Below are 25,076 nucleotides of genomic sequence, written 5' to 3'. Positions count from 1 at the left end.
ATTGTTGCCCAAAACCCCCAACACCGATGCATGGTCAAGACAGGAATACATACTCCGCATTAGGCGGATGTTTCCACCACTTGGGGACTGCTGTTTTATCTCTGCCCACACCCAGGAGAACTTCTCCTGAATGACAAATGATTCTCTATCACAGGATGTTAAAATAAAATTCTCATGTGGTGTTCTGAGACAGATACCAGAAATTAAAGTATCAAATAGTCTGAGGGGAAGCAGCAGTTCCACAAAGCTCGTTGTTCTTTTGCTCCTGTTTTAGCAGCGCTTTGAGTCTAGATGTTTCATGATAAGCTACTGAATACTGTCCAGATCCCCAAGTCCTTACACGAACATTGGTGTCTCTCAGGAGGGCCTGTCTGTGCTCTGGGAACTCCCCGGGAAGGGACTGAATACACACAGCATGTTCCTAGTTCTGTCAAGACCTCAGTGTTAAACAAATGTGGTCCTGATGTCCTTATCTGTCAGACCGCAGATGTTGGAAGAGGCAGAGAAGAGGGTGGTCAGGAGATAGAAACATTCTCCCCCAGGTGTGTGAAGTGCTCCAAAGTCCCTCATAAATTCTGCTGATACCTGACAGTATCACTAGGGTCTAGCAAACACCCACATCTTAGGCTCAACAATTCTTCACCCAGGATCCTAGACTTACATAAGCATACAAGTGTGGACAATGTTCTTCAAGTATTAAGACAGGAAAAGATGGAGACAACCTAAACATCAGTTGTCATGGAAATGGCTAAATAAATGATGGTGTGCCCACATTAGGCCATCTCACGCAGCCATGAGTATCTACAATATTGAGATTTTATTTTAATCATGTTGAATATCTTGTGGGAGAAAAATTCTGGTGTAGGTATATGTGTCTGGAGAGACACAAAGGAGTTCACTGTGACTTCCTGCAGGGAGTGAAAGGCTGGAAATGAAATTAAAATAGAAAACTTTTATCCCTTACTTTAATTACACTATATCGTCTGAGTTTTTTACATAGGCATGTATCATTTATCATTAAATTAAAATAAAAATGTAAAACTATGTAGGTGGTAGAGGTTAAAAATCCGTAAGTGTAGATAGATGATAGATAGATAGATAATAGATGATTGATAGATAGATAGATAGATATAGATAGATAGATAGATAGATTACTTTATATTCATTCCTAAGACAAACCTACTGAAAGTTGGCAGTTCAGGATTTGACTGTCATGACAAGGACACAAAGAAAATTGTTCTCTTAAGATTAAAAGGAAAAAGCTACTGGTTCCAACTCATCTGGGGTAAAATGACTTCATATACCCTGGTGGAAGCCTTCTCCAATGTCAATTTCACCCACAGTTTCTCTCGCCTCTCTTCTGTGCTCATTGGTTAACAACGTACAAGCCATATGATGCCTTCTATCAGCAGAAAAATTTTGCCAACCCTGGATGTCAAGAACTGCCTCAAACAAAGTTTCAGCCTCAACTCATTTCGCCCTGCCCTCAAAGCCTGAGGCTGGGAGCTCCGAGGTTTCCAGACATACTGACGAATACTAAAGGGGATAAATAGTCTCTAGTCACAAAATTCTGCCCTTTGTTCAAAACTGAGTGTGAACTGGGAAACTTAAGGTTGGAACCTCGGGCTAAACCTTTCATCACAACAGCAGAACTTTGTTCTCACCTTGTCTGGTCTCCCCCTCAGAGATTCAATTCCCACCCGCTCTCCACAGACCAGGAAGACAGCTCCTGGTCTCACCTGGACTCTTCTCTTTTTAGAAATGAAAGCAGGACAGAATCTTGACAAAGCTATAGATAATACATAAAGATACATAAAGATATAAAGTGAAAAGCACCTGCAAAATTCCCCACACGTACAAATAAGCACTGTTATCTTTTGATGTATTGATATATCCTGTTGCATATTTCCTATGTGTGTATATACACATGTGGGTATGTAAATATAATATACATAAATAAAAGACTTTTTAAAATTATTGTGCTATTTGCTAGCCTGTCTTCTTTTAAATAAAGCTGTATCCCAGACATCTTTCATCTTTATTGGTCCGTAAATATAAATTTACACCATCACTTTTAACAGTCACATAGCATTTCCTTGTATAGATCAATTATTATTTATTTAACCAATCCTCTATTGATTTACATTTAGGATGTTTCCTATTTGTCTCTGTGATCTGTTGATTCTAAAATCTGATCAAACACTGTCACCATCTGTGTAGTCTCAGATTAGAATAAAGGGCATCACCTCACCATCACCTCCTCTGTGCCCTTTGGACCATGGTGGGTTTGCTGGAGAGAGAATTAGAAAGTGACCAAGTTGATGAGACTTTAGAAATTCCAACTTATTACAAGAAGACTTGAATGAGGAAATGCAGGACTTAGCAAAATAGAGCACAAGTTTAAACGCAGTAGGGTTTGCAAATTTATCGTTGTAACACCATTATATTCTAAAGTACAATTTATAAAAAGGACTAAACTTGGCTATCACTTCAAATACTGGGATGCATCCATCTATGTCATTTTCCTTCTTTCCCTCTCAAAAACACTGTTTCGGGTCTTCACTTACCTGAAAGCGTTGCTGTTTCTTGAAGGGTCACTGACGTCACCTCATCACTCCTTGTCGTTCTCAAGTAAAAATATTTCAGGTGGATCCACAAGAGTTATCAGTCTTCACATGTATTCCACAGCATTGGTGAGCAGCATACACGCTACTGAAATGTCACCCGCTACCTGTTCAGTTAAAACCGTAAGCACCTTAGCAGAATTATCTTAGTATTTCCTTTAGCTTACAATTCCTTTCGGAGGTTGGAAGTCGTATTGGCGTCTCGGGGCTGCCGGAACTAAGTACCTCAGGCTGGGTGGTTGAAACAGCAGGTGTTTATCTTCTCACACGTCTGAAGGCTAGAAGCCAGAGGTGAAGAGCGGGCAGGCTTGGCTTCTTCCGAGGCCTCTCCCTTGGGCTTGAACACAGCCATCTTCTCCCTGGGTGCCCACGTGGTCTTCCCTCTGTGTGTATCTCTGTGTCCTAGTTCCTCCCCTTATAAGGACACCAGTCCCAATGGACTAGGGTCCACCCTCATGACCTCATTTTAACTTAACTACCTCTTTAAGGATCCTATCTTCAAATACAGCCACATTCTGAGGTACTGGGGATTAGAGATTCAACATGGATTTGGGGGATGGGGGGGCACAATTCAGCCATCATAACAGATGAGATATAGTTCATGAGCAATGGGGTTAAAACTCAAAAGTTGAGGGTCTGGTCCCAGCTCAGACACGTACTATGATGTCACCCTGGACGAGTCCCTTAGCCTCCCCGGGTTTTGGCTTCCTTGGGGGGTGGTGGCAAAGCCCCTCACCAGTGGAGGGAGCCGGGCTGTCCTGAGGCCCCCATTACCTGCCCCAGAGGAGCAACTAGGGCACAGACCCCTTCACAAGACACGTTCTAGGGCTTGCCCACCTGGTCACCTTGAGAATCTGGCTGGGCAGCCCTCTCGGGAGCAGACCCTGTTGGCTGGGCTCAGAGAGCCTGGTGTATAGAAACCAGGAGAGGTCCTGGGACACGTAGAGGTCTGTCCCTGCTGGGCACACTCGCCTTGCGAGTCAAAGTGGCCACGAGAAGGACCTGTAGGGTGTTAAAAGTCAGAACAGAGGACCATTCCAGGAGCCTGCTGGAATGGTCCTCAGCTCTGACTGCTGCACTCGTACTCATTATATGGCCATGCTAAGGGCATAGAGATTAAGTCCTCTAGTTAGAAAATCGCCAATGAACAGCACACGGTGAGCAAATTCTGTATCTGCCCACCTTTCCTATCACAGGAAATTTAAGTCAATTAAAATAAAATAAAATTTAAAAGTCAGTTCCTCAGTCACAACTCACCCCATTTCAAGTGCTCAGTGACAACATGTGGCCACTGGCTACCATACCGGACAGTGTACATGTGGAACATTTCCATCAGTGCAGAAAATTCTACTGGGCAGAACTGCTATAGCCTATACAAAAAGTTCAACTGTTAGTTTCTAATTTTTCTATTCCATGACTCTGAACATGAGCACTGAATACATATTTCCTCAAGAAACATCTCTGGCATTCATGTTTTAAGTTACTGCACATGTAATATTAACATTAACAATACTAATAGTCTGTACTATATTACTTAGATGTACTTCACATATGTAATTCATTTAATTATTACAAGGACTCTATAATGTTAGTACTATTACTGTCCCAATTTTACAGATAAGTGAATTGATGCACAGAGAGGTTAATCTCTCCACCAAAGGTCACACAGCTATTAAGAGACAGAGTTGGTTTGAAACCCAGGATGTTTCTGAGGCTCTTACTGTGCAAGATGACATAAGTTGACCAACAGCTGGTCAACCTCGCCATGCCTCAGTTTGTTTAGTTAACTGTCACCTTCAGAGTCCTTCACTACCTCCTAAAAATATATACTAACTGAAGCTGGAAATGCCTCAGAACTTGGTTAGACTCTGAACCATAGTTGAGGGCTTATACGAGGAGCCACACGGCTCTAATTAGATTGTGACTGCGTTGGACTACATAGCTTCACGAAATTTACCACCTACACTTCGAGTCGTCATAAACAGTTACAAGACATGGTAGACCCTCAAGACTCAGGGATTCCGGTTGTGCAAATTCACCTTCTTGCTAACATTTATTTGTCTCTCCAACATCAGTGCTCCCAGCGCCTTCACGGTGGTTGGCAGACCCACCCAGAGAGGTGAAGAATGTGTCACCGCCAGTACAGGTACCCAGCTGAGGATGACCGAGGTGACACTGCCTTCCTATTTCAGCTCTCACACTGTGAGAAGTGTCCTTTCCACACTCTGTCTGGTACCATATTTACAAATTTTTGTGTTTCTTGTTGGTGATTTCACTGTTTCAAATGGTCCCCCAAGTGTCCTGCTAAAGTGCTATCTCGTGTTACTAAGTGCAGGACAGCTGTGACGGCTTTAACAATATATAACGAGGTATCTTTAAACTGTTGCCTACTGAGTATGAAACATCCAGGTGGCCTTGCTGGCCTCTGTCCAGAAGTGACTTCTTTCTCTCAGTAACATTTTATACACATACCCTTCTGGTAGTTACCAAACACTTTCATATATACTTAATGTATATGTGTGATCTCCTTACTGGTAGATTGCAAACTTGATGACAGGAGGTACGGTGTGTAATTTATTTTTATAAGCTCTTATAGCGCCCATCTAGCACAAAGCCTTGTGTGTAGTTGGTGCTTAATTCATGTAATGCGTTAAAGAATGGAGGGATGGATGGATGGACGAACAGACGGCTTCCAGCAGTCTCAGAGATGTGAGGTAAAAGACAGAAACATGAAAAATGGATCCCAAGTAATAGAATTCTGATCTGAAATTTGCTACCGGGAAACATGAGTCCTGCTTTGTTTTATGTTCGCTTAAATGTATAAGCTGACGGTCTTTCAGAGAATTTATCAAACATGCAAAGAAGAAAAAGAGTCAAATTATGAAGCAACATGGATTAATGTAGCTGCTCGGAAACATTTCTACTTATGAAACACATTAGAGGTGATGTGACATAATTAGCAGTGTTAATCGTACTAAAGGTGATTTCTATGGTAACTCAGCACATCAATTCTGTGTACATTATTAATTCAGGAGATAATTTTTCAGGCTACAAACTCATAGCTTGTAAAAATTAAAATATCCATTAAGTAACTCCATTACCTCTGCTATGTAATCACTGGGTCTCCTGAAGGATTGATGTTCACTCTTATTAGTGATTCTTGCTTGTCTTCACCCTCCTAGCAGGACAAGCCCCTCTCCAGTAGGACTATACACTTAATAGTAATTATCATTGCAGATATCATGGTTGATCTGACTGGTCTGTAGGAAATGAGCTGCTCATCTTTGGGGATCAATTGTCATTTAATACATCAGAAAAGCAATTAGCTAAGTAGTAACCTAATATTCTGTGACTACCCATCTACCTCTAAAAGGTAGCTAGTTTATTCCCAGTTGACTCATGAAACAAGCCCTAAGGTTATTGCTAAGTATTATTTACAGGGAGAAATCCTTACCTTTCCCAGCGATTAAATACCTTGCCATTCTTTAGTGTCAAAGATAATATTTCAAATTAATGTAGTCCCCCCAAATTCCCTTATCTCCTTCCCCACACAGCACTTTCAGAATATCTGGGCTTGATTTTTTACGTCTTTGATCTTCCTAGCTTCTCTGAGCCTCTACTCTTATCAATAAAATAATCTTACCAGGATACTGCGCATTTATGAGATAATATTGATGTGACTAAAGGCCACATATAGCTTATCAATAAACGTTACCTGGGCTAACGGATTGTGAGATTGACACACGTTCCTGCACGGAAGCTATGCTGTTCTCCTGTCCAAGCGAGCCAATGGGATTTTTCAGTGTCCGATTTCTATGTGAAGCACAAAGCACAAAATCTTCTAGCATCCTCTGGTTCCACAAGGATCAACTCAGCCTCTTCATTTGGTATTGACAGTCTCCTTTCACTGCCAAGGTCACACATAAAATAGCAAGTCAGCTAAAGCGTGAGAAAACTAAGGGTGGTGCACAAAGAAAGGGCCGAGGAAAGGAACATGGAGCCTGCTCTGTTCAACCTCCTTGCAGGTTGTCACGTTTCTGATCTCTGCCTGAACCTGTTCCATTTCGTTATTCTTTAATATCCAGTCCTGGGACTCTGGTCTTGCCCCGTTTTATAATAAACCAAGTTGCACTTATCTTGATCCATTCTGAAAATATTGATCAAGCTGCTGCTTTGGGCCAGGCTTGGGGTGGATATGGGTCCTGCCCTCCAGAAGCTATACCAGTTGGAGGGAAGAGCATCGTGGTAAACAGATCAGCAAGAACACAGTACAGACCTGTTGCTTCTAGCCAAGGGCTCACTCCACCCACAGCCTGAATGAAGCCTGGTAAAGCCAGACATTTGCCAGCTTCATAATTAATCCTGCCTGCCTCCACCCAGCTCTTCCTCGCTGGCCTCTGTCCTCCTCGACACCCTCCCGTTTCCTCCCGGAACCTCTTGCATCAGCTTGTCAGGGACCCCCTCAGCTGTATCACTGGCTCTGGAGCACATGGCCTGCTTGTGTGTTCAGTGCCTGGGCTTGGGTCAGCGTTCAGAACCCTCCTCTTGACCTTCCCCAGAGCTCCTTGCCCCCATGACCCCTTCCTCTGGGTGGAGGTTCTCAAAGATGCTCCACAAACACTTGGTGGTGCCAGAGCCCTTCGAGGTGTGCGCAAGGTCAAGATGTTTCGGGATAACATTTAGACCTTTCCCACCGCAGGGACATTCGCAGTGATGGGGCAAAGTGATGATGGGTAAAATTGCTGGTGCTTAGCATGAATCAAGGCAGCAACACCAAACTCTGCCAGACGTCACTGAATTCATCACCGCCGCTTTTTAAAAAAAAAAAGCCAGAGCTACCTAAGGAGCCTGGCTACCAAGACGGCCTCCTGGAGCAATGCCACTTCATTTTTGCAGGGCCATCTGGCTAGGTCTGGACTGGGATGTGAGTGAGAAATAAACTCCTAGATTACTGAAACAACTTTTTCATGTGTCTTTTGTTACAATATGGCTTGTACCAAAATTAATGCATAGTTGAGGACAAGTTCTTAATAGCTACGTTTGTTTCTACTGTATTCAGAGGTTTGGATCTCAGAATTTCAAGGGCTAATCCATGATCAGGAAGCAAAATCAATGACTGTTAGGCCCTATCTCAAAGTGCTGGGAGGCTGTGATTTGCCATTATTCTTCCCCAAGTTGGGAGTGTCAAGGCTCTGGGCCCACTAACTTCACCATAACTAGACCCTTTTCCAAGAGATACCTCTGCACTTCTTTGCGGCATCTTCTTGCCAGCCAGTTTGCCAAATGCTTCAGAGAATGTGAAATGTAAGAAATTATTAGGGGGCTTCCCTGGTGGCACAGTGGTTGAGAATCCGCCTGCCAATGCAGGGGACACAGGTTCGAGCCCTGGTCTGGGAAGGCCCCACATGCCACGGAGCAACTAAGCCCATGCGCCACAACTACTGATCCTGCACTCTAGAACCCGCGAGCCACAACTACTGAGCCAGCGTGCCACAACTACTGAAGCCCGCGCGCCTAGAGCCCGTGCTCTGCAACAAGACAAGCCACCACAATGAGAAGGCCGCGCATCGCAACGAAGAGTAGCCCCTGCTTGCCGCAACTAGAGAAAGCCCACACACAGCAATGAAGACTCAATGCAGCCAAAAATAAATAAATTTATTAAAAAAAGAAATTATTAGGAAATCCTTAGAGTGTATTACAGTGAAGGTATTCATAATTTTTTATCCATTTCTAAAACTCTAAATCTGGGGATTTAATTTAAGGGATTACTTAATTTTAAAAGTGGGAAAAGTGTTATACAGATACCTATATATTATTTTAATATTTTTAACAAGAAAAATTGCAAACAAATGTCCCATAATTGAATGATGACCAAGTAAATTATGGTGTAGCCTCTCTCTGGTTTTTTAATTAATATGTCAAGAATTATAAGCATGAAGAATATAGAAACATGTAATAATATGCCTAATACAAAGGTAAGTCAGGAAAACAGAATAAAAGTTTTACTTCTACTATGATTTTAAGTATGAAAAATAACACATCCATTAGGACAAGAAGCAGCAAAGAAACAGAAAACTAGGAGGATATGGGTTACCGGGCTGGGGCTGATACTGTGATGATGCTGTTTGCTCTTTTTTTTTTTAAATATAAATTTATTTATTTATTTTTGGCTGCATTGGGTCTTTGTTGCTGCACGTGGGCTTTCTCTAGTTGCCACGAGCGGGAGTACTCTTCGTTGCGGTGCGCGGGCTTCTCATTGTGGTGGTTTCTCTTGTTGAGGAGCATGGGCTCTAGGCGTGCAGGCTTCAGTAGTTGTGGCTCGCGGGCTCAGTAGTTGTGGCTTGCAGGCTCTAGAGCACAGGCTCAGTAGTTGTGGCGCACGGGCTTAGTTGCTCCGCGGCATGTGGAATCATCCGGACCAGGGCTCGAACCCATGTCCCCTGCATTGGCAGGAGGATTCTTTGCCACTGTGCCACCAGGGAAGCCCCTGTTTGCTCTTTTAAATTGTCCATGACTGTTGCTTTGGTACTATTTGAGCAAAAAATGGTTTTTCTTTTTTTTTTTTTTTTTTTTTTTGCGATACGCGGGCGTCTTACTGTTGTGGCCTCTGCCGTTGCGGAGCACAGGCTCTGGACGCGCAGGCTCAGCGGCCATGGCTCACGGGCCCAGCCGCTCCGCGGCATGTGGGATCTTCCCGGACCGGGGCACGAACCCGTGTCCCCCACATCGGCAGGCGGACTCTCAACCACTCCGCCACCAGGGAAGCCGGTTTTTCTTTTTAATTTTCTTCTTTTTTCCATTTCTCTTCAAAGCTTATGGGGATAGAACATGCTTGCTGGTTAGCACAACACCTGTGGCACACAGCACCCTTCCCAATGTCCCCAGCCAGGTGACAATACACAGCCAGGTGGGAGCCCTTCCATGGCTTTGTCCATGTTTACACAAACAATGCACACCTAGAGTCGCGTTTTAGGGAAGCTTTGTTTTTGATACTTGCTTTTATGAAAAAAGAAAAAGATGATGATAAATGGATCACCCTGCTATGTTTTTCATGCTTAATGGTACATTCTTGATATCTCTTTAAATCATTCTTTTCTTTTAATAGCTGTATAGTAATGTATTGACTATTTTCAAACAAAAATAAAATAAAAGGCATTGCCCTCCCATTACTCGTTTTGCTGCCTCACCCCTGCCACAGTATCTTGAGCGAATTCCCCGAAGTGCCCGGTCTCTTGACCTGCTCGTGACCTTTGCGGTACTCACATCAGTAGCTCTGGTGCAGCTGCAGGATCTGTGTAACCAAGCGGGAATGTTCAGCCCAGACACAGAGACTCAGGGCAGCTTTCCCCTCCCGAGACCCCGGAGAGACGTCCAAGGATGTCTTCACCTGCTAATGAGTTGTCCGCTCTGTGCTGTGACAATTCTGCCACAGTGCAGCGTCCTCGCTACTGATTTCATCTCTAGAACACACTGCACAGATGTGGGGAGAATTTTCATGGCATCAGTAACTTATTTTTCTTATCTTCTTCCAATTTAAGATAGAGGTCTTTGATGATGTGTAGATGACCGTCCTTCCATCAAAATCAAATAATTCATAAAGTCAACTTCACAAACAGGTGATATAAGGTAATTTAGGGAAAACTACAAGATTCAATGTGTGCTTTTAACAGCTCAAACTTGGCTATCTCTGAAATTTAGCAATTGCTTGATGAAATGGTTCAAAAGATCGTCTCTCCGATATTTCACTTACTGAGTAGTTTTGTCTTTCCCCATCACTTTGTCCATCACAGTTTATCAGGTCTTCAAATACACCTTGTCTGTACATACAGACACCCTCCTTAGGACACTTTCCTTTGCCAGTGAAATATCTGATTTGATTATAAAACACTTCTTTCTTCTTGCTATCACGTGTCCTTCTGAACTGATAGCATGTGAGTTAATCGACTGGGTGGACGTGAAGATGAAAGCCCAGATAGTTAGAGAGTAGATTAATCATTTGTCTTACAGTCAGTTCATGAACTCAAAGCCTTCTGGATAATGTATCATATGAAGTCATTCTCCTGAGACCAACATGAACAGAGAAAAAGCAAGAGAAGTAAGACAGAAATATACATACACTGTCCGTTTCTAAAGCAGAAAAAAAGCTGAAAAGGTTTTGACTAAAGGCTTTAAACTGTCTGGGCACAAAAGACAATACTTTGTAGAGTCATTGATCCAGAAGAGAGTTGGCAGAGAATACGAAAGATTACAGTATAACACCACATGGAGAACAACCAGGTTCCTTTGATCCACAGAGAACTCCACACAAGAAAGATCTAAGGTTGTTGAGGGGGTGGGCCTTTGGCTTGCTTCTAACAAACAGAGCATGGGAAAGGTGAAGTGTCCATCAATAGATGAATGGATAAAGAAGATGTGGTACATATATATACAATGGAATATTACTCAGCCATGAAAAGGATGCAGGTTTAGCCATTTGCAATGACATGGATGGACCTAGAGATTATCATACTAAGTGAAGCAGGTCAGACAGAGAAAGAAATACTACATGGTATCACTAATATATGCAATCTAAAAAGTAATACAGATAAACTTATTTACAAACCAGAAACAGACTCACAGACATAGAAACCAAGCTTACGGTTACCAAAGGGGAAGGGGGGAGAGGGAATAAATTAGGAGTATGGGATCAACAGATACACACTACTATATTTGAAATAGATAAGTAAGGATTTACTGGATAGCAAAGGAAACCCTATTCAGTATCTTGTAACAGCCTATAATGGAAAATAATACATAGATAGACAGATAGATGTAGATATAGGTATAACTGAATCACTTTGCTGTGTACCTGAAACTAACACAACATTGTAAATCAACTGTAGTTCAATAATAAATAAGTGAACATAAAGGTCCAGCATGGAGTTACAGACATGAAGCAGCCGCCAGGTCACGCAAAGTCTTGTGTGCGATGCTTGAGAAACAAGACTTTACGCTAAAGAGGTTTTAAGTAGGGTGGCGACAAGCTGACTTTTGTTCTCAGTTATTTGCTCTGATGGCAGACAAAGTAAGAAACGCTGGTACTGAAGACAGAGGACAGTGGAGTGTTTTGAGATGTGTTTAAGAGATGAAGTAAACAGCACTCAGCCACTGATGGCTGTTACGTGAAAACGTCGAATCTATTCCCCACGCCGTTCCTCGGCTTGTCTAGACAGAGGATGGGACCACCCACCTGAGAGCCGGAATACAAAAGGAGCTAGTTTAGGTGACTCGTGGACATGCTGAACTTGAGGATTATCCTTCATCCTCAAGGACGGGATATCCAGCAGTCAGGACACACATGAGCTAGGCCTGGGGAAGCAGAGGCTGATTTGAAATCATTAACTTCCAAGCCATGAGAACAACTGCAATTATCCCAAGAGAGTTTGTGTGAGTAGGAGAGCTTTGAGCCAGGAATGGAACCACTGGGAACACCATGATCATCTCTAATATTTATTGCCACTTGCTGTGTGGCTGTGCTATGTATGAGCTTTAACTATCTTTTTTTTTTTTCATTTTAACATCTTTATTGGAGTATAATTGCTTTACAATGGTGTGCTAGTTTCTGCTTTATAACAAAGTGAATCAGTTATACATATACATATGTTCCCATAGCTCTTCCCTCTTGCGTCTCCCTCCCTCCCACCCTCCCTATCCCACCCCTCTAGGTGGTCACAAAGCACCGAGCTGATCTCCCTGTGCTATGCGGCTGCTTCCCACTAGCTATCTACCTTACGTTTGATAGTGTATATATGTCCATGCCTCATTCTCGCTTTGTCACAGTTTACCCTTCCCCCTCCCCATAGCCTCAAGTCCATTCTCTAGTAAGTCTGTGTCTTTATTCCTCTTTCACCCCTAGGCTTTTCATGACATTTTCTTTTCTTAAATTCCATGTATATGTGTTAGCATACGGTATTTGTCTCTCTCTTTCTGACTTACTTCACTCTGTATGACAGACTCTAGGTCTATCCACCTCATTACAAATAGCTCAATTTCGTTTCTTTTTACGGCTGAGAGCTTTAACTATCTTAGCTCATTTAATCTCATATCATAAATCTGCCTTCCCATCTTTCTTACTGGAACCTTCTGCAACCAGTTCGTAAAAAGTACCTACGTTGACATGGACATCAAGCTTTTCTATTTAGTAAAGTAATTTATGATCAGACTTTCTCAGAATGTTTTTAAACTCTGCAATATTTTGCCCATCTTCTAGGATTAGAATCTGATACAGTAATAAAGACATTTGCCTTATTATTCCAGCAAATGGAATACATTTGCTGGAATACATCCCAGCAAATGTATAGATATAATCAAAACTCACCTTTGAAAACAAGTCTACCAAGTCATGCTTCTTTTCTAAAAATATAGCTATTCTCTCAGTGAGTAACTAGTTTTTAAGTCAACTACTCTGTGAGAGGATATAAATTACGAGGTTTCCTGGGGCTCTGAAGTTATGAAACTCATTCTGCCTGCTTACTTTGAAAGAGCTATTTTCTTTGAGTCAGAAATTTACTTATACAGACTATTTTACCATAATATTGGACCTCTAGAACAGGAAATATTTTACTTTTATTCCACTTACATGTATTTCTTTCTAGAGTTCATTGCTCAACACTTAATGAAGAACTGTTAATTGTATGGGTAACGATTGTGTTTTTCCTCTCAGATATATCACTTAATGAATTTAATTAAGAATGTTATGGAGGTCTGCTTCTTAGGAGGACATTTACAACTTATTATGGGCTTTAACAAATTAAGAATTTGTTCCATAAAGTCAGATTATTACAGAAACATCAAATTAAATTTTGGATGGGTTTATCACTTAATCATTCAGGGTGAGTTTCATGATGCTTAATTTCTCCTGAGTTTAATTATGAACTTCTAATGCATTTATAATTACCATGAATCTTAACTTGGCACTTGTACATATACTGATTTCTTAAAATTCATCACCTCAAGACTGTAGCAGACATTTCCGTAAATATCCCTGCTTCCTTTTGTTGCTGTTTATGTCTCACCTGCTCCCTACGTAACTATACTATTATTGGTTAGGTTCTACATTCATTATTTCACTTAATCACCGTGCAATACCACTTATAGGATTAAGTGTCGTTATCTGCATTTTATAGATGGAAAATAAAAAGGAAGGCAAGTGAGATTAGAGAACTTTCCCAAGTTCAAACAACAGAAGTGGTAGAATGAGGATTTGAACTCATGCCTTTCTGATTCCAGAGCTCACACTTCTTCATCTCAGCTCCGATGAAAGCCTCTTTAAGTAGGGCAACTGCGTGATCCACCTTTGTATCACAACCCACGCGTACTGCAACCAGCAAGTAGTGGAGCTGAATACTGTCTGATTGGATCAATGAAGGAATAAGAAAATGCTTGCAAGATAAAGTTATGTGGGAATATATAATATAGAAATTCTCAAAACACACCTGGGATATACAAAGAAGGAGTACCACCCCAATTTTGCAGGTGAGGAAACCAAGCCTCAAAAGCCAACACAGCTAAGAACAACTAGTAACTGGTAGGTTTGAGAGTCACACCAGGTCTTTTATCCCCAGAATCAGGTCTGTCTGCCCTGCATCCCATTGTCCTGCATTGCAGAGAGAGAGATCAGAAAGCCTGGCTCAGAGAGGCCATGCAGCAGAGTGGTGATGAGGATGGACTTTGGTGTCAGCACAAACTCTGATCAAGACCCCAAACCCTACTTATGAGTGATGGGATCTAGAGCAATAAGCCTTAAGAGTCCTCATCTGTGAAGCGAGAAAGACAGAAGCTCCCACCTTACAGGACTGTTTGGAGCATCATATGAGATAATACAGTAGCTTCCAAGCTCAGAGTAAGGGACTCAGTATACGTCACCCAATATCTTATATACTCTTTTTGCTGGTACAAAGACAAGCGTTAGTAACACTGAATCACAACTGCAAGAGCTTAGTCCCCTTTTAATGATCTTTTCATTCATATAATCAGACTGTTACCATTCACTTTTAACACGATCACTTGTTGGTCTCTTTTTTTAACAAAGATCAAGCTATACCTGAAAGTATTAACAGCTAATAGTAACAGGAGAGAATTTAGTTTAAATGTTATGTTTTTATCCCTTTCGTGTTTATATCTACTTTATTTGCATATTAAGAATACTTTGTTTTCCATTTTATAATAGTGATATTATTTTCCCTTTAAATCAATTTATTGAGTTTGGAAAAGTGCCAAACTAGCAAAAGACAGCAAACCACACAAAAGTCCATCAGTAGGAGACGAGTTGAATAAACTCTACACGTCCATACAGAGTATACCAGGCGGCTGTAAAAGAATGAAGAATATCCCTATATACTCACATAAAGCTACCCCCAGGGTGTACGAGGTGAAGAAAAGTGCGTATGGTAGGCTATCACTTTCTAAGAAATAGAGGATATATACGTCTCCACTCTCAATGAATAGATATACTTTACATATTTATATATACGCGTGTATATATTTGAAAAATATGTATATTTGCCTACATTAAAAATAAAAATATAAACCAGAAACTGAAAACATATTGTCTAAAGGGGAAGGAGACATGAGGATGAAAGAATTAGGATGACGGCTAGACATATCTGAATATATTTTAAAGATTGGACTTCGGAAATATGTAAATGTTTTATGTAGTTCTAAAACAGAATTAGTGAATTCTGCTTCCAAGAAAATAGAGTAAACCTACTTTTCCCTACCCTCCTGCTAACTGCAGCTGAAAACCCCGGACAGTATATGTAAAACAAACATACAAAGACTCTGAAAGACAGAGAGAGGCAGACAGACTAGAAAGAGACCTCAGAACCTTAGAAATGACCTGGTGAGTTTTCTTTTTCGCCTCAAATGCCCTGAATGAATACTGGAAAAGCTGGTTACTTGGAAATGCCAATGGACACAGACAAAAAAAAAAAATCCCCCGGGCTTCCCTGGTGGCGCAGTGGTTGAGAGTCCGCCTGCCGATGCAGGGGACACGGGTTCGTGCCCCGGTCCAAGAAGATCCCACATGCCACGGAGCGGCTGGGCCCGTGAGCCATGGCCGCTGAGCCTGCGCGTCCGGAGCCTGTGCCCCGCAACGGGAGAGGCCACAACAGTGAGAGGCCCGCGAACCGCAAAAAAAAAAAAAAAAAAAAAAAAATCCCCGAGAGAAACCTGCTCTCTCAACTCAGAGGGCCAGGAAAGGGGCAGCCTAACAAGAAAGAGAATGTTTGGATAGTAACCAGCCGACTCCAGCCAAACACCACAGACAGCTACAGACATACATGTCTCCCACACCCCAGGCCAAGGTTGAGTGGAGACAAAGTGCCCCGTGTCCCCCCTCCTCCAGGTGGTGTTAGAGAAGCACAGGTGGGGAGCCTGGACTTCAAGCCACACCAGTGAGAACGAGGTTCCCCACCCTCTCCAGGCAGGGCAATGTCAGAGGACACAAGATCAATATACAGAAAGCAACTGTACTTCTATACACCATCAGTGACCATATGGAAGCTGAAATTAAAAGCACAATACCATTCATAATAGCTCAAGAAAAATGAAATCTAATAAAACACGAACAGGAATTTTATGCTGAAAACTAATGAAAGAGAACATCTAAATAAATGGAAAGACCTACCAGATTGATTAACTGAAGGACTCAACAAAGTAAAGATGTCGATCTTCCCCAAATTGATATCCTGGTTTAACATTCTTTCTTTCAGAATGCCAGCAAGATTTTTATGGAGACGTAGACAAATTTATATGGAAAGGTAACTGAACTAGAATCGTTCAAACAATTCTGAAAATTGGAAAACAAAGTGGGAGGAATCACTCTCCTTGATTTCACTTGATTTCAAGACTTGTATAGCCACGGAAATTAAACAGTGTAGTTCTGGCTGGGGGGAGACACAAAGATCAACGGAATAGAAAAGAAAACCCAGAGAGAAAGCCACACAAATACAACCAACTAATTTTTGACAAAGATGTAAAAGCAATTCAATGGAAGAAGATAGTCTTTTCAACCAACAGAGCTAGAGCAACTAGATACTCACAGACCAAAAAAAAAGAAAAAGAACTCCAAACTACACTTCACACTTTACACAAAAATTAACTCAAAATTGATCATAAATTTAAATGTATATAAAACTATAAAAATTTTAGAAGATAGTATAGGAGAAAATCTTCAGGACCTAGATCTTTGTTAAGAGTTTTTTAGACATAACACCAGAAGCATGATCCCTAAAACAAAGCTTGGTAAATTGGACTTGAAAAACATTTGTTCTATGAAATATTCTGTTATGACATGGAAAGACAAGCTAGATACTGGGAAAAAATATTTGAAAACCATGTAGCTGACCAAGGACTCATATCTAGAACCCTCAAACCTCAAAAGTAAAGCTACAATCCAATTAGAAAATGGGCAAATGACATCTCACCAAAGATGGTATACAAATGGCAAATAGGCACATAAAAGGATGTTCAAGATCACTAGCCCTTAGGGAAATGAAAATTAAGACCACAGTGAACCACCACTACACACTTACTAGAACAGTTAAATAAAAAGCGGTGACAGTACCAAATGTTGGAGGATGCGGAGAAACTGGATTTCTCACAAATTGCTGGTGGCAATGTAAGTGGTACAGACATTCTGGAAAACAACTTTGCTTTCTTAAAAAACTAAAAATACGCTTACCAGACAACCTGTCAGTTGCACTCCTGGTTATCTATCCCAGAGAAACGGAAACTTAGGTCCACACACACCTGTACATAATTGTTTATAGCAGCTTTATTAGTAGTGACCAAAACCTGAAAATAACCAAAATGTCCCTCCGTAAATGGATGGTTAAACAAACTGAGGAATATACATACCATGGAATAAAAAGAAACCAACTATTGATATACCCAATTTGGATGTATTTCAAGAACATTATGTTGCTAAAGAAAAAAGGCTAATCCGAAAGGTCATAAGAGGTATAATTAATTTCATTTGTACAACATTCTCAAAATAAAAACTTCCTAGAGGTAGAAAGCAGATTGGTGGTTGCCGGGAGAGTGGGAGGGGGAGGGGGAGGGGTATAATTATAAAGGAGTAGGGTGAGGGAGGTCTTTATGGATGGGCTAGTTCTATATCTTGATTGTGGTGATGGTTACACAAATCTACCCATGAGACAGAATAACATAAACCTATATGCATACTTTTTACCAGTGTCATATTCTCGGCTTTGATATTGTACTATGATTATGTAAGATGAAACCACTGGAGGAAGCTGGGTAATGGGTATATGCAACTTCCTTATACTATATTTGTAAATTCCTGTGAATCTATAATTATGTCAAAATAAAAAGATTTTTTTAATTAAAGGGGAAAAGAGAGTTCCTAAAAACTTAAAACAAAATGAAATAAATGAACCTAGTTGTGTAGCAAGTAAGTGGCATAATCACACAGAGAGATTTTATTTCAAGGGACTTTACAATCATTATCCTTAGGATATATCCTAAAGGAAAAAGATTAGCCAAACAAAATCTTCAACTGTTTCCGATAATCATATGGTTGGTGATAAAGTTATTCTTTTTCTGAGACAGTGCTGTGTGTATTGTGAGAAAAAGCGAATGTGCTATTCCATTAATGTCATTGGGAATTGACATTTTTGGTGTAGGTGAAGAGAAACAGACACTGAAGATCAATGAGGTTGAATAAAAATGTGTAGTTCTGGGCTTCCCTGGTGGCGCAGTGGTTGAGAGTCCACCTGCCAATGCAGGGGACACGAGTTTGTGCCCCGGTCCGGGAAGATCCCACATGCCGCGGAGTGGCTGGGCCCGTGAGCCATGGCCGCTGAGCCTGCGCGTCCGGAGCCTGTGCTCTGCAACGGGAGAGGCCGCGACAGTGAGAGGCCCGCGCACCGCAAAAAAAAAAAAAAAAAAAAAAGTGTAGCTCTAAATTTGAGTTGGAAATATCAGTATAAACTCACCAAAAATTTTATTGATATTATAGCCAATAAAGGCATAGAAACAATGAACAAGTCGGTAGCAACGATCACCTCTAGAATGTGCTTTCTAAATACCATTTCCCACACTAAGGAACAAAAGCTCCTTATATAAGTGGAGCACAGTAATACGTGTGGTAAATATATATATTTATATCCATGATAAATCTAAATATATGTGGTAAAGCTGGAATAGCTTCCCACCAGAAGGCAAGGAAGCTATGAAGGATGACTGGGGTCATGACAAAAGGACTCAGAAGTGGCTCTAATTGGTCAAAGATGAGGCAATCTGAGCCTTCATGAGGATGATGGTGATTTCGATGGATGGAAACACATCAAAATCTTTAGATCCATGAATTGATAATGATACTAACAAAAATTTATTCTTCTACTGGATCAAAGCACATCACCTAGGAAGGATTCCTGCTCTGGGGTGTGTGTCAGAGTGTGTTGGGGTCGGCGGGGAGATAAATTAGTAATTATGGGTACAGGAGACTAAAAATCATCTTTACTTGGGGATGCAATCAGCAAAATTCAGACTGAGGGCATCTCTACAGCATAAATGATGAAGTGCTTGCAATATATAAATTGTAAGGAAAAAGAAAGGAAGGGGGGACCTACAGAATAAAGAAATGTATGCGTCACATCAACCAGTTACGATGTATAGACTTATCTGGATTCGGATTCAAACAGTCTATAGAAACTATTATGAATATTTGAACAGTGATTGACTATTTGATAAAATAGAATATAAGAAATTACTGTTAATTGTTATGTGTGGTAATGAGATTATGAGTATGAATTTTTGAAGAGCCCTCTTCTTTTGGAGATATACCCTGAATTATTGTGGATGAAATGATATGATGGCTAGGATTTATTTCAGAAGCACACAGGGGAAGGAGGGGTATGAGGGTAGAAGTGGATGAGGCTATGAAAGAAACGGGATTGACCACACGTTACTGGTTGTTGAAGCTCATTTCCATATACATAAGGGTTCATTATGCTATTTTTTTCTTTTATATATATATGTATATTTAATTTTCTATGATGAAAAAATTTAAAACAATCTGGGTCCATTTTTAAGCTATTTGATAATGATAGTACACGTGGTATCCAGTTATAGCCAAAATCATGAAGGGGCTTCAACACAGCAGGCTTGGGAAACTGCGGTAGACAAAGTCACATTGTCACCCTGATTTACTGGGCACCATGTAAGCACTAAGGCAGTCCGGAGAAGGAATGGTTCTCCCAGCCCTGACTTGTGTTTATACAGAAATCTTCTCCCCGAGAGCTTGTCTCATTAATGCTCACCACACTTCCACCAGGCAGGCGGGCAATCTCACCTTCTTCCACAATGACACATAAAGTTTCGGGTTCCCTCGAGTTGCGGCTGTAAACCGCAGCCGGTGGCTGCGTGCTCCGAACTCCTCATGAACCTGTGGACCATGGAACCTGGTGACTGATGAGACTGCCAGGCGTCTCGGCCCCAGTGTGAGGTTCAGGAAATGATGACAGTGACCCAGCAGGACCACTGTGCCCACGTAGGAAAAAAGAGCAAGTGTGACAATATGCATTATCTGGACACCTTCTGGAACTCAGGCCATGGCCCCGGGGGTTTAGCTCAGCTTGAGTGGACGGAGCTAACAAAGTGCTCCTAGTCCCAAGCATTCCTTCCCAGGTCAACCTACCCCCTGCCCCACCTCCATCACCTATTTTTCAAGCCCATGGAAGTTACCCTACCTTTGCACAACCGTCAGTGTTCCCGAAGACGCATCCACTCCTCCTGGAGCCCAGGTTTTCTCCAGATGCAGGCAAACTTACTGCAGGACACCTTGTTGATAAACCTTGGAGACTGTCGAGGATACATTTTGCTAATTTAACAAGTTATAGACACCTGACTCATGTAAGCACTTCGTAGCTGTAAAGTACTGTGCCTTAGTCAGTCCAGGCTGACGTAACAAAATACCATAGACTTGGTGACTTAAACAACAGACCTTTAGTTTACTCCTCACAATTCTGGAAACTGGGAAGTCCAGGGTCAAGGTACCAGCAGACCTGCTGTCTGATGGGGACCTGCCTCCCGGCTTGCAGACAGCCACCTCTGGCTGTGTCCTCACGTACGGTCAGGCCCCCCAAGATGGCTGTTCTCTTGCCCTCTGTCCATTCCCTGCTGGACCAGTGCCTGCTTCACCTACACCCCACTCACATGACTGACCTTCTACATACTTGCTTCCGGCCCAGCTAGTGACTGTTCTACTCTTTAGATCAGAACATCTCCACCATGATAGCTTATCAAAGGGGCGGTGAGGGGCATGCCCCCCTGCTAGTTTCCCTGGTAACCGATGGGCTAACCTGAGGTTAATTCCCCCTATAACTGGTAACCTTCCCCTTCCCCCAGGAGCTAAGTATGCCACCAAGTGCTGCCGGCCGTCCGCCGCACACGATGGGGTGTCGCTCCAGGACCTTGTTTCAGACACGTAAGGTGCCCCACCCATTAAACCACTGATGTCTCTGTCACTGACTCTGGGCTCTTCCTTTGGTCTTGGGGCTGGACAAGTACAGGGCTTGTAGGCCTGCAGGGTGCAGCCCGACACCTCACATGGCCCAGAGAGAGAGAAAGGGCTCACCCCTGTCCTTTTCTTGTAAGGATGCTAATCCCATTTGGGGGGCTCCATTCTCACGACCTGTCACCCTCCTCCAAACACCATCACATTGGGGTTTCAACATGTGAATTTGGGGGAACACAAACATTCTGTCCACAGCAACTTGTCTCGTCGAATAAGTTATAGCAAATACTATTATTACTGTAATTATGATATATGCACACATAGAGGAATATATTGATATTAGACATTATTTAATTCTTAAAAATGTAAACCAGAAGCTTGTCATCTCTCCTACTATTTAGAAGAGTCTAAACCTCCACCTTACATAGAGTTATTTGTTTTTCACGTCATTGATTAAGCAGGTACTCTATGCAAGAGGGAACAGCAGTGCATAGACCTACAAAGCCCTGCCCACCTACAGCATGTATTCTGGTGATAAGAATACAGACAATTAAGCAGATGCAAACTAGTATATATAGAATGGATAAACAACAAGGTCCTACTGTATAGCACAGGGGATGATATTCAATGTCCTCTAATAAGCCATAATGGAAAAGAATATGAAAAAGAATATATATATATGTATAACTGAATCACTTTGCTGTCCAGCAGAAACTAACACAACATTGTAAATCAACTATTCTTCAACAAAATAAATTTTAAAAAAAAAGAATACAGGCAATCATGTAAAACTCTGTACTGGCAAAATAACAGTCATGCAACCTAACGACTAAGACCCTTAGTTTACAAACTAAAGTGTGTGGGAAACATTACACAAATTCATTTTCCAATAAATGCATTTAATTTCTATTTTGACCCCCATCCCTACAAAATAGGCAAAAGAAACAAACCTCAGTCACGCGGGGGATTTTCTCTCATCCTTCTGCCGGCTCGAGTCAGGGGGTGATGAGGTGTCAGCCCACCTCAGGGGGGCCTCACCAATTCATTCGTCCATGTAAGTCCCCACCGGCACACTCCATGTCCTGTTTCTTTGCACTGACTTGATTTTTTAAATACTGCATTAAAATAGGATTTATCTTGATGACAGCATTTGGGGTGGGGGGTGTCTCCTTAGGTTTTGCTCTCAAGGTAAGTGCCTCACTCACCCCCCTGGTCCTAAGCAGACAAGCCAACATCTGAAGCCCCTCTGGCCTTGGGGTTGCTTCTTCCCAAGGCTCACCCAAGCCTCGCGTCGGGGAGCTTGGACTCAGGGAGATTTCTGAGGGTTGTTACTTATTTCTACAGATTTCCTTTCCTTCCAACGGAGCAGAATATTATTTTATTTTTCTCAAAGATGGGACAGGGACTTACAAAATCACTCCTCCTGAGAGAGTGTTTTCTGACTTTGGGTTTACTTGATTAGGCACCTGGAGGCAGACTGTCCAGATTCGTGGAAGATCATCGGTGCCCGGGGGCCCTGCTCCCATGTCCAGGGCAACGTTCCTACTTTTCTGGCCGATGGAAATTAAGTCCAGGAAGTAACTCAGAGCCAAAAATCAGTCAGTTGTGAATGACAACTTATTTTTAATCGTGTTAAACTGCTAACTCCCCAATTAACTTCTCCATCCAGAAAGTGCTTTTCTCCCGATGAAGCTCACAGCTTCCCGACAGCAGTAAAAATGTTAGAGCCCATCAGCTCCACTGGCTGACATTCAGAGTCAGCGGTACTTGAAGTTACATTTTAAAAGGCTCATGGGGAAAAAAAATCATTCAAAAAGCCTTTAGCTCTTCAAACGTGTTCAAGCCCAAGGGTTCACTGCATTCTAATTACTCTGGTAACTGCTTTGCAAATAAAAACTTACAAGCAGAAAATAAACAGGGGAAGAGAATGGCCAATAGCTTCTGTCAAAAAAGATGAAGGTAAAGAAATTATATGTTTAGAGTAAGGTGTTTTAAAATACTGTATACCTCAAAGGAAAAATGGTCTTGAAGCAAGCTCTTTCTTAAGTGAAATATCTTTTTTCCCCCTAAGAAACTTAGAAAGAGCCTTTGTAAAACCAGAAATCCCTCTCTGAGGGATACACATATCCATGGCAACAACAGTGTGTGACAATAAAATTAGCTTCAGAAACAGAAGAAATAGAAGATATTCAAGTACAGAGAGATTAGGTGATGATTCAGGACACAGTGATCTCTACGTATATTTTAAAAATTATCCCTTGCCAGAAAGGATTTGAGATGACTTAAAAGGAAGCATAAAATCTAACCAGATAACTCCCTCTTGTGAGAGCACCGCAATCATAACCAAGTGCTGAACAATCATGGACAGGAAGACACTGGAACTCACCAAAAAAATACCCCACATCCAGGACAAAGGAGAAGCCGCAAGGAGACGGCAGGAGGGGCGCAATCACAGTAAAATCAAATCCCATAACCGCTGGGTGGTGACTCACAAACCAGAGAACACTTACACCACAGAAGTCCACCCACTGGAGGGAAGGTTCAGAGCCCCACGTCAGGCTTCCCAACCTGGGGGTTCGGCAACGGCAGGAGGAATTCCCGGAGAATCAGACTTTGAAGGCTAGCGGGATTTGATTGCAGGACTCTGACAGGACTGGGGGAAACAGAGACTCCACTCTTGGAGGGCACACACAAAGTAGTGTGTGCACTGGGACCCAGGGGAAGGAGCAGTGACCCCGGGGGAGACTGAACCAGACCTACCTGCTAGTGTTGGAGGGTCTCCTGCAGAGGCAGGGGGTGGCTGTGGCTCACCGTGGGGACAAGGACACTGGCAGCAGAACTTCTGGGACGTACCCCTTGGCGTGAGCCCTCCCAGAGTCCACCATTAACCCCACTGAAGAGCCTCTAGGCTCCAGTGCTGGGTCGCCTCAGGCCAAAAAACCACCAGGGAGGGAACTCAGCCCCAACCTTCAGCTGACAAGCAGATTAAAGTTTTACTCAGCTCTGCTCACCAGAGCAACACCCAGCTCTACCCACCACCAGTCCCTCCCATCAGGAAGCTTGCATAAGCCTCTTAGATAGCCTCATCCACCAGAGGGCAGACAGCAGAAGCAAGAACTACAATCCTGCCGCCTGTGGAATGAAAACCACATTCACAGAAAGACAGACAAAATGAAAAGGCAGAGGACTTTGTACCAGATGAAGGAACAAGATAAAACCCCAGAAAACAGCTAAATGAAGTGAGGATAGGCAACCTTCCAGAAAAAGAATTCAGAATAATGATAGTGAAAATGATCCAGGACCTTGGAAAAAGAATGGAGGCAAAGATCGAGAAGATGCAAGAAATGTTTAACAAAGACCTAGAAGAACTGAAGAACAAACACCTAGAAGAATTAAAGAACAAAGAAACAGAGATGAACAATACAATAGCTGAAATGAAAAATACACTAGAAGGAATCAAAAGCAGAATAACTGAGGCAGAAGAATGGATAAGTGACCTGGAAGACAGAATGGTGGAATTCATTGCCACAGAACACAATAAAGAAAAAGCAATGAAAAGAAATGAAGACAGCCTAAGAGGCCTCTGGGACAACACTAAACGCACCAACATTCACTTTATAGGGGTCCCAGAGGGAGGAAAGAGAGAGAAAGGGCCAGAGAAAATATTTGAAGAGATTATAGCTGAAAAGTTCCCTAACATGGGAAAGGAAATAGCCACCCAAGTCCAGGAAACTCAGAGAGTCCCAGGCACGATAAACCCAAGGAGAAACACGCCGAGACACGTAGTAATCAAATTGACAAAAATTAAAGACAAAGAAAAATTATTAAAAGCAACAAGGGGGCTTCCCTGGTGGCGCAGTGGTTGAGAGTCCGCCTGCCGATCCAGGGGACACAGGTTCGTGCCCCGGTCCGGGAAGATCCCACATGCCGCG

The 25,076-nt window shown here is 42.2% G+C and overlaps 1 long non-coding RNA gene across 2 annotated transcripts; it reads right to left on the bottom strand.

Annotated features, from left to right (window-relative positions):
• Positions 1-6,346: 6,346 nt before the first annotated feature.
• Positions 6,347-23,499, bottom strand: LOC114895236. Of its 2 annotated transcripts, XR_003793459.1 has the most exons (6): positions 22,095-23,499; positions 20,378-20,489; positions 19,981-20,168; positions 17,347-17,459; positions 9,888-10,684; positions 6,347-6,531 (listed from the first exon to the last, which is right to left on the bottom strand). It is a non-coding gene; the product is annotated as an uncharacterized LOC114895236 (long non-coding RNA). The 2 variants fall into 2 exon arrangements; XR_003793458.1 differs by lacking the exon at positions 6,347-6,531 and having other exon boundaries at positions 8,995-10,684.
• Between the last annotated feature and the right edge of the window lie 1,577 nt (positions 23,500-25,076).

The sequence above is a fragment of the Monodon monoceros genome, unplaced genomic scaffold (genome assembly GCF_005190385.1).
Source record: "Monodon monoceros isolate NGI ecotype Baffin Bay Population unplaced genomic scaffold, NGI_Narwhal_1 Super_Scaffold_14, whole genome shotgun sequence".
In the NCBI taxonomy this organism is placed as follows: Eukaryota; Metazoa; Chordata; class Mammalia; order Artiodactyla; family Monodontidae; genus Monodon; species Monodon monoceros.
Note: the sequence above shows the minus strand (reverse complement) of the source record. Positions and strands in the feature narration are given on the sequence as shown.